This window comes from Caloenas nicobarica, chromosome 5 (genome assembly GCF_036013445.1).
Source record: "Caloenas nicobarica isolate bCalNic1 chromosome 5, bCalNic1.hap1, whole genome shotgun sequence".
Lineage (NCBI taxonomy): Eukaryota > Metazoa > Chordata > Aves > Columbiformes > Columbidae > Caloenas > Caloenas nicobarica.
The window spans coordinates 48156784-48167638 of record NC_088249.1 but is presented as its reverse complement, the minus strand read 5'-3'; the positions used below and the strand labels follow the sequence as shown (position 1 = coordinate 48167638).

At 38.5% G+C, this 10855-nt stretch overlaps 1 protein-coding gene across 1 annotated transcript in view; it reads left to right on the top strand.

Annotated features, from left to right (window-relative positions):
* The first annotated feature begins 513 nt into the window (after window positions 1-513).
* The window catches only part of EHF (ETS homologous factor), a 31703-nt gene continuing 21361 nt past the window's right edge, over window positions 514-10855 (top strand). The window contains exon 1 of the mRNA XM_065636343.1: window positions 514-592. The gene's annotated coding sequence lies outside the window, so the exon portion shown is untranslated. The remainder of the gene's footprint in view (window positions 593-10855) is intronic.

Here is a 10855-nt window from a genome sequence, read left to right as displayed (position 1 = left end):
TTTTGCAGGGTGTTCAAGTATGAAAAAGAAAGAATCCAGCCCAAGGTATTGGCTCACCCAGTCCATACCATGTATCTCCTAATGTTATTTCCAGACTAATTTTAATTTAGGACATTCCTGCTTTTCGCTTCTCCTCATTCTAATTATAATATTCTTATCTATTTGAAATAACCTCAATTGAAAAAAAAAAAAAAAAGGGATGGTCTTAAAAAAACAACTACAAAGAAATCAATCCCTCATCCATTACCAGATTTTTCTTTTGTTCTGGAGCTACACGTGTAACCCGGTTAGACCTGTTCTCTTTGAATACTGAGGACTGAGCTGGCCTTATGCAAATCCTCCCAACCTCACCTTGGTTGTTGTCGTTGCAGACCCAATCAAATGAACAGGAAGTGACCTAAGGAATTTTGCTATTGGCTGCCTGAGTGTTCAGCAAAATGTTTTAAAATTAATATCACATCCATTTATCTTCACTCCTGGGAGTCTTTAGGAGACAACCTAGTACCTGTGTTTAGCCAACCTACTGCTCTGTAGACAGTTTTCCCATTGCCTCAGTTAAGGACTTCCACTCCAGAATCTGCAGCTAAATGAGGTAAGGTGTTTGGAGTATTTTTAAAAATATATTTCCTTTAAGTTAACACAAGTGAAAATAAAAAGGAAAAAAACAAGTATGTACTGGACTCATGCCCACTCTACGGAGCCTCTCCCTTCCCACTTTGGAACAGCAGCTAAGCTCATTTGATCAAGAGGCTTTTTAACATTACCATAAAGACTTCTGTTTTCCTATTTTGAACTTGTATCTTACTTCTGTTTAAATATTTCTGTTTTGTTTACATTTTAATGGGGCCAGATCTGCTACCTTTACTTACCCAGAATGTCACTGACTTTGAATTTAGCCAGAGGCTTCATCAGGATTACTTGAAGTTTCTTTAGGATCCTTTTTATTATTATGTATCTAATAACATTCTGGGTCCTAAATCTGCTGCATTCGTCCAGAGCACGGTCATTTGTTCAGTCAGGCAAGGGACAAAAAAGCAGACCTTCTCAAATACCATTGAGAGTGCTGATGTTGCAGAACTGGGAGACACTTTATAATGACAAAGTTTCTGCTGCTTTTGGTGATGAGGATTTTGATGGTGATTGTGCTGATAATAAAAAATCCTAACATACATTTATAATTTGGCTCAGTTTTATCCTCAAGGCAATTTCCTGACAGTTCCTGGGATGAGGGAGGTTCTGGCAATCTTAGTCCCTTCTAAGCTAAAGTATCACACAGAACCCAGTTCAAGCACTGGGTAGGTGAATATAGTGTGAGTAGAAGCCTGCAGCGCATTTTCCTGTTTAATCTTTAATTTTCCTCTTTATCTTCCAATGCTAAATTTATTTGAATAGAACCAGAATTGGCCCCTTAATGTATAGACACAGCTGTTTAAGTAATGGTAGAAGTGAATGTAAAGAAAGAGTTGCTCAAAAGCTACCTTGATTTTGTAAAATATGTGTAATGGGCTTAGTGATAAAGGTTTGCATTTCACCACACAAGACATTTTAGGAACATCCTCTTGTGTATATGGTTATAAAGTTATTGTAATGTGCTTTTGGATTACTTAATCTAAAAATCTCATATGTCATCTTCGCTTCTAAAGTACACGCAACTATCTTTTTTCCTATTCTTTAGACAAAAAAACCAGTTCATAACGGCAGAAATGAACCTTGAGGCAAAAGTTTCATTTAGTGATTTTATTTGTACTTGTGTCTCATGGGACTGTGTTATTGCACCAGTATTTCCTGTGATTTGTGAAAAGTTTAGTGGAACAAAAAAAATGCACTCCTCTAAGTTTTGTTTTGATAGTAAATTCGTGGGTAGCCAGTTTTCTGACACCTATTTCACACTGTAGAAAATACTAGAGTTGGAAAATATAGCAGTTTTATATTTAAAGCAAATGCAGAAGCCAAAGAAAACAGTTGCAAGTAAAACTAGAAAAACAACAGGATTAAGGTGTTTCGCCAAAAAATATCACAATGACAGTTTAATTCCTGGCTCTTGCAGTTTTCAAAACCAGAAGTGGTTGTTGTGATAACAACACACGACTTCCCAGATTTTTTCAGAGTTTAATTAAGTGACTCAAAGTATAGTTTATCTTCCAGAAAACTTTCAATCTTGAAAAAAAAAAGAAGTCCGGAAGTCTAATGATGGGAAATTCACCAGAACTCTTTAAAGTGCCCCAGCAATTAAATACCCTTCCTCTAAAAATATTTTATCTCATTTTCAGTCTCATGTGGTCTAGCTTTAACATTCAGCCACCTGATTTTGTTGCCTCTTGACGGTTAATGTGAAATTGCCCTGGGTTTACATTCCTGTCCCTTGTGTAGGTAGCTGGGGACAAGTCAGTCCTTAGCCTAGTCTTTGATAATTGTGGTAGTTCAAGCTCCATAGGCTATTTCCTCTCACAGATAAACTTACACTACAGTGAAAACCTCTAGAACATCAACCTGTTCCACTGTAAGCTTTTCCATTGTTTAATCACTTCAGTGGTTCCCTCTAATTTTTCAACATCTCCTGTGAAATTTGGATGTCAGAACTGGACACAGGCTGTAGGAACGGCAGTGCTCAGCACAAAGGTAATATCAATACACTGGGAGTTCAGGGTCAGGAGTTTATAAACTGTGCCCAGGGCTTTCTTAGCGTCATCATCCTCGAGACCTCCTTCTCACCTTTGAGCATTGGTTCTACCTGCGGAAATGAAGTTATCATTAGTAGAGTTGATGTTATTTGCTTTTATTTTTTAAATTTTTTTTTCCAGTCCTAGTGTCATTTGTAAAGCCTATAAGGATGGTAAAAAGTATATTTTTCCACTCATAGTAGTAAAGGGCCTCATATCAGACCAGAATAATGTTTTGTTTGCCCCAGCACAAATTAAGTTGCCCTTCATAGCAATTTATAGGGTAAACAACAATACATATTACCCTAGTTGTGGCGAGATCAGGTAATAGAATGTGATCTGTTTAACATGGGATATTATTACCCTCTTGTCACCTGAGAGAATAGGCTGTATTGCCATAGTAATTTTATATCACTTCAGATATTCTCAGGGTGTTGTGAGTTTTCAGCAGTGGTGGAAACAGACAATAGGACAGTTGGAGAAAGAGAAAATTAAATAATTTTTCTCCCACTGAACTTCCTCAATTTTTTTTGTTCCAAATGGATTTTATGATTAACATCAGTAGTTGTTCTGTCTGGGAGGTGCAAGGTAACAAATTGCAATGGAGAGAGATCAAACTAAAAAGGAAAAATCATCCAGAGATGCAGATGAAAAGAGATTAGAAAGGAAAAATGAGGATTTTCTGTGGGTGAGTCTGTGTCAAGATAGGACCGATGTGTTAGCCTGTCACCTGTCCCACAACAATTTGCACCAAAAACCCCACGACAATGAAATTCTACACCTGCTGAAGAAGTGAATATTTGTGTACATTTCTCACAGAAGACGATTAATTATTTTATTGCCTCAGTGAACTCAGAGAACTGTCCATGAGCCATGCTACCTTTCCAGAATCAGTGCTTACCTTCTCTCCCTTGTTTACCCCATACACATTTTTCATAAATACGTCTAACTTAGTCTCAGAACCAAATGATTCAGTCTTCTGCCAGGCAAACTTTCCACTGACTGGATCTGGATCTATTCTGTGGAGCTGACAGTTATGTGCTTTCTATTGCTGTTTTACTTGCTTAGCTTCAATTCCCACAAGTGTCTGAGCTTCTGCAATACAATGAATACCACCTCTGTGAACAGGAGCAATGACCTACAGTGCTACAGGACAGACCTGTCTGGCTTAAAAATTGGTCAGTGTGCTGAGATCAAGCTGCAGATAGAGAAGAATTACCCCGTCTTATTCTGTTGGTGATGTGAAAACCCTTTATAGGATTTTCTCTGGTCTTGAAGTGCTCTCTTTTTCATCAGCCTTCCTACAGTTGTAAAGTTAAGTATTCCTGTTGAGGGCTAGGCATTCCTGCGGCAAGCGGCACATAAAAAGAAAAGGGTCACAAACGTAATTGTCAGTTGTCATTGCTAATGACACATCAGGTTAGGATGTAGTAGAAGCAAGTACAAAGGCTCTGCTGTACATGAGGAAGTGAAAAGAAATGCTAACGAATTTTGTAGCTTGTGTAGTTCATGATGTTTATTGAAGTTCAGTGTCTGCTCATTCTCACAGCTTAGTTACTGTTGAACTTTCAAGCATAAACACATGGAGATTTCTTCCTAAAAATAAGCTCCTTGTGAGCATCAGGGAAGTTCAACATCATCTTCAGCAAAGTGCACTGGATTCAGCTGCTCAGCCAGCTTAGTGCTCAAGGGTGCTTCAAGATTTCTAAACACAAATGTCTGCTTCTCTTTCTCCCTGTCCATGCCTTCAGCATACTCTGCAGCTTACATATATTTTGTCTGCCGATGAACCAAGGATTTATTTCCGCATGTTTTCAAGAAAAGGATACATCGCAAACTTGGTAAGGGTGAAATTTGTAAATAACTCTGCCAATAGAAAGGGTAAGCAAAGAAGGATTTGTTCACACAGCTGGTATATGGAGAAGTAAGGATTAATTTGGTTTATGTGGAAATCATCAGGAGTTTGTCTTAGTATGAAAACTGCTTTGAGTTCTACTAGGGATTCGGCTTGCACCAAACCCTTCACTGAATGCCTAAAATATTTGGGACATTTGTTGGTCATTTGTCTATAGATGGGTGAAGATGAATAAACATGTAGCCAGTGGAGCAATTAACTGGTATTTGACATTTTGTGGGTCTCCCTCTGAGGGACAGCCCTCAAAGGCTCCCTTTCCAAAAGCTGACATAGCATGTGTTTATCATTGCCTGTTCCTCTGCTGATCTTGTGAAATGTGCTCTACAGGAAAGAGTATGAAAACCAGTAGACAAAACAGCTAGCTGCGGCTACATAATCACTGCTTATAGAGCAATAAGATAGGACAATAAAAGAGAATTGCTTTGCAGTGGTGAAAAGAAAGTCATTCTACTTAAAGGATCTGCAAACGCATAGAATAAAAGTTCCCGCCTGTTATGGAGGAAGGATACAGACAAAAAACACTTGAGATATTTCCTCAGTTCACAATCAGATTTAGCCAGAATAGTCTCCTGAGCCCCTACTAGTCTGCAAGGATTAAGCAACTATGTGTAAAAAGATGCTTTATTGTCCAAACTACTAATGCCATCATCAGAAGAAACGTTTTTGTTTTTTAAAACTGCTCTGGGTTTCCTTTCATCTAACAGGGAGCAGGTAACTAATTTATGTTGCTGTATAATTAACAAACCCATGTAAAACTGCCCAAGATGTCAGGAATAAGACTAAGTCCATAATATAATGATTACCCCCAAACTTTCTTAATGATTTTTACTGAAGCATGTAATTATTATTACACAACAGTTTAGAAGCTTGCATTTTGATGATGCACTTTCAAAGTATGCTTGGTTAAGCAATTGTCTCATACATTGGCACAGCTATGGAGGGGCTTTATCAGGGAGCCAAATTCTGACACATTCAAGGGTGCCGTTCTCATCGCTTTCACAGTGGAATCTAACACACTACTCACATAAAGCAGACTTTACTTGTAATATATCCAGGCAGCTGCCCTGGCAGAAGAAACTGAAAAAGTTTTAGAAGACTGAATTAATGGGTGATTAGATGAGTAAGACATCTTTACAGACTTACCAAAAGTGGGATATACAAAATAAAGCAGATGAAGTTTTTCCTTCATTTAGTGATGTGTAGATATTCAAACTGTCCCTAAACCTTTTTTTGATGGAGCTGTAATAGTTTGTAAAAACAGATAGAAACTTCTCTTCCTTCTTTAAAACTTAAAATAATTAAATATTTTTGGATGATGGTCAAATTGTAGTCTATTCAGTAAATTTTTCTTAGTCTGCCTGTAGCTGCTTCTGATAGACATACACTCACACAAACATACTGCACTGAGAATATGCACATGGACATCCCTGATCTCCTGCACTGGCATTCTTGCTTTACTTTTTAAAACAGGAATTCAAATAATTGCCCCAATTTCAACCAATATTGTTTGCTAATGCAAATAACTATTTCATTTAATCTTTTAAAATGCAAAGCTATTTGGTATATATATTTATTTTGTTGGTAGGTATAAATAAGTGACTAGTGTTGTCCTGCAGCGAGCAAGGGACTGCTCATACCAAAAGCCCTAGATTGAGTTGTCTGCAACTTCCACACCTGCTGGTTTTGCCCTGTGCTGCGGTAGTTATTCTTGCATGTGCACGGCCTGAGAGCTGGTGTGCCCAATGCCTTCCCCAAGCCCCAGACTATGGGGCTTCACCTCTAGCACCAGTCAGGCTCTTTTATCCTAGCACTGATATAATGGAGGGAAGGATAGACTCAAAGGTATTAACATAATCTGTGTAACTATACACATGAAAATAGCTTTGGGCCATTTAGAACCAATGTATCAGCCTGACATATCTTCAATATTAAAAATCTTAGGAAGATTTAATCATTAAAGGTAAAAAGAAGAAAAACTCCCCAGCACCAGAAAATATCTTCTATAAGGATCTCTACTTCCTAGAACAACATTAAAGTTGGTATAATTCACATGATAATAAATCTCCTTTTGAATAAAATAGTTGTTAGAAATAGTCTGGAAATATTTTTATTGATTTTGTTGGTGGAACCTCTTCTAGTTACCTTGAGGAGTAAGTAAGATATATACCTCTACAGGAGAGTAAAAAGAACTGAGAGAAGTGAGCTTTTTTTTCCTGTTTCTGACTTCTCCAGCTTCCATCCTAGAGACCAGCCACAAACACCACGGTTGCTGCAAGATCTGGCACTCTTGTGCCACAGGTAGATGATTGAAGATGACGTTTTTGCCTGTTTTACTGGTTACAGGCTTATGATGGTGTTTGAAAGAAGCTTCCTTGGCCAAGTCAGCCAGTCTGACTAAGTAGACAGCAAAAAATGAGAGAGGAAAAAAATGAAATAAAAATTTTAAAAAGATAAATAGAAGAAATAAGGAGGAAGAGAGGGAATAGCAGTGATCAGTGAAAGAAGAGGAAGAGGACTGCAAACTTCACATCCTACGTAATATTTGAGACAGTCAAATCTGGTAGTCCTCAGAGGCTGCATTTCAGGATTACTATGATGAGGCTCTGCAGAGGGTTCTCTAGTAACCATGTGCACAGCAGCCATGTTAGGCAAGTTTATTGCTTCCAGTGCAGCTGCTCTTCAGTGACTTTACTGCTTGTTTGCAGTACTGTCTTAGTTTGGTATTTGACTTTTTTTTTTTTTTTTAAAACAAACAATTCTGCATAATTGGATGAGTTGCACTTTTGTTACTTGGACAACTTGAATATAGGTTTTTACTTGTCAGTTGACTGGGATTGGGATCTTCCCTCTCTATTGCCAGGAAACTCGTTTTTTAAAATTCCTTTCTTTCGTTGTGATAAAAAAAAAAAGCTTTGAAATAGCCAAATAGCTACAGCTCTACTTAGCTCATTTTCAGGATCACACATAGGTCAAGATGTCTTTTTAATTTAATACTTCATGTGTAGATTTAATTGTTTGGTTAACTTTACATTTTTACATTCAAATCTCTACTAGGCACATTCAGTCAGAACAGGTCTCTTTTTAATAGAAAATTATTTCCCTTACTTAATATCTTGTCTTTGCCCTCAGAAAAACACATGATTATCCTAACACATCTACATGTTGAAACTTTTACTGGAGATGTGATGCAATGGATAGCAATGGAGCTTGAGCTGGTAGATATGAGTTGGACCGGCTTGTCCATTGACTTGTTATATGACTTAAGCAAATCATTTCACCTCTGTGTCTCAATTTTCCTATTTGTAATGAGGAGGTAATGCTAGTTCCTTCCTTTATTTCTGTGCTTTCACTGCTTTCGCTGTCTGTGTGGACTCTTCCTTTTCTGTTCTATGATATCAGTGTTTCAGGAGTTCTTCCACCACTGGAGATGCTTTTAACAGTAGATGAGCCCTATAGGCTGATTTTCAGAATAACTTAAAAGCAGCCTAGTTCCCAGCTGAGTACCTGCTTCTCATGGACTATTTTATTTTATTATATTATATTTTATTTTATTTTATTTTATTTTTAATAACAGATCAAGGTTTGGGGTTTGTGGGGGTTCATATGGGAAAACAAACCTCTTAGTGTTTCAGGTTTTCTTTATCTCTCAAGAAAGTTCCTTTACTGCTTGCACTTAATTTATTGTTTTTTCTTGCTAATTTTCGAACCACTGTATCTCAGCTGAATTTTCTTTATGTATTTTTTATGACACCTCTTCTGACTTCAGTCTTAAAACAGTGTATTACTCTGACTTGTTGAGGTTTCAGTTGATGGAAAAGTATGGTATTGAGCTGTTCTCCAACACCAGGCTATTCTGTAGTAAAGGACTATTTATGAAGTGGGAGGGGGTTCATGTAAGAATTGAAAGAGTACTTTTGTACAAAATCTTTTGGGAAAAGCTCTATCGTCAAACCGGCCCAGGCTGTTAAGGCAGATGCCTGGCTTTACTCTTTTGTTTATATTCCAACAAATCAAAGCTGACCCGTGTTGTTATCGGAGTAGAGCAGCAGGTGCAAAAAAATAACTCTGCTGCCAACTCAAATGAAAAGGTAAGACCAATACCCTCTGGGAGGTATTGAGAAGATAACAGAGGGCCATGCCAGCAACTGAATTAACGGCTCTATTTACGGTGGGTTTTACTTAATAACCTGCTCTTAACACTGGCACATAAATACTCCATTGTATTGTTCAATGCAGCCGCTGGAGAAATCAATGGAAACAGGATGGGCAGCTCTTGCTGTGCCAGGTGAGAAGGAGCAATGCCATGGAAGCATGGCTCCTCTAACCACATGCAGGAAAGAGGAGGAAGCTGTTCTCATCTTTTACAAAATGGGGCAAATGTTTCCCACAGCTTCTTGCCTTACTTACAGAAGATAGCTCAAGAGCAAGGCAAATTAATTCCCTCCATTTTCTATTTTCTTTTAATGAAGGTAGGGTGTATAAATAAGCCCCAGCATATATGTCACCTACTGTCCCACTGTCACGTGGCTCCAGGAGGCTCAGAGCTTCCTTGAAGCACTGGGTACATAGGGTCAGTGAGCCTGCTGCTACACCCAGGGTTTAAGCATACAGCTCTTGTGCAGCCAGTGTAGTGGGATGCCAGAGCAGTGGTCTTGCAATCTCTTGTTCTTTACACAACAAATAAAATATAAAGAAACCACATGGATACAGCTGGTCTCCAAACAAATGTTTACTAAACACGCACAAACCTGCAAGCCTGAGTGACAGTTAAGGTAATGGTCTGAGAGCAGGTTTCCGAAACAGGGTCAGTGAGCTCCATTGCACTATTTCAGTCATAGCCACCTGCTTGGGTACACTTTCCTTTGCAAACAGCTGCCCACCTTGAGATACTTGGTAGTCTGGAGAGGAATACAGAGGGAGCAGGCATCCTGGCTTTAGTTATCACGGAGAGGGGATTGGCGAGTCCCAGCTTGCCATTAGGGAACATGGCTGACCCAGGCAGAGGAGTCACAGCCACGCAGATGATCCTTCCCACCATGAGCCCTGCACTGCCTTTGCTGTGTCTCCTCCTTGAAACATCCTTTTGTTATCATGCCAGCGAAAGAGTGTGATCAGATTGTGGTTAGTCAGGCAGTGGGTTGTAATAAGGTATAAACGCTGCTATTGACTAGGTTAGTCAGCCCACAAGCTACCTAGTTTGGGATAAAACACTTTACACTCAACTTCTAGATGCCCCATCCTAGCTAATTTGTGCTGTGCCCCTCATGTATTTAATGAGGAAAGATAATTAGTTTGTTGATTGAATGAATCAATTAATGTAAAAAATAATAGTCCCAATGGGAAAATTTGCATGCATCCTAGGACACTTTCCTGGTTTTAGGCTTCATCTCACATTTCTTATTCTGTTCTCACTCAGAAACCAGCCTCAAATAGGAAACCCACAGTTTCCAAGCAGGTGCACTTTATGTATGAAACAGAACTTACAAAAAGGAAAAGAGAAAAAAAGGATCTTTTTCTTTTGGAAGTAGGGAAATTAGTGGTTATTGCTGTTGAAAACCAGACTAGTCCCATAAGAGAAGTGCTGGTGGTGAGAGTGATTAAATGAAACTTCTTCATGAAATATTGATTGCTGCAACAGCACGTGTCAGAGTCTCTATATCTGAGTAGCTGTTATGTTAGAAAGACTTCAGTGCTTGAGAGACAAACATGAGTACAAACACAAAAATTATTGTTATTATTGTCATTATTCACTAATAACTGAACAGTATCACAGGCTACATCAGCAGTATGGAAAGCAGCTCCCTCAATATGCTGTTAGTCTCTAATGCAATGCAAAGCCAAGCTGTCATGGAAGGTAGAGTGAAGTGGCTGGGGAACTAGAGCCAAGGGAAAAGGAGAAGGTGTTAGAACATGATGGTAATATTTTGTTAACTGATGAGGTTCTTGCCTAATCATAAACATGTGGCTTGTCAAGCTACAGGGGCATCTAGAGTGCTTTTTGGCCATTTGTATATTTAGTGTATTGTAAGAAAAAGAAAAGTATTTAGCAAAAGGAGATTAGGTAGATGAGCTGGCTCCTGAATAGAAGTAGGATGTAACAGAGAGATAGAAAGGACATGAAAGGAGGTATGGAACTGTTCCATGAGGTGTGATATTAAGTGATGAAAGAAGAATAAAGAGCAAAGGCAGTTTTTCCAATTACTGTGTTTTCCAAGACTCTGTATACCTGAGGCTAGACTGATAATCTATGTCAAATGCCTTCTAAATATTCAGGAAAAAT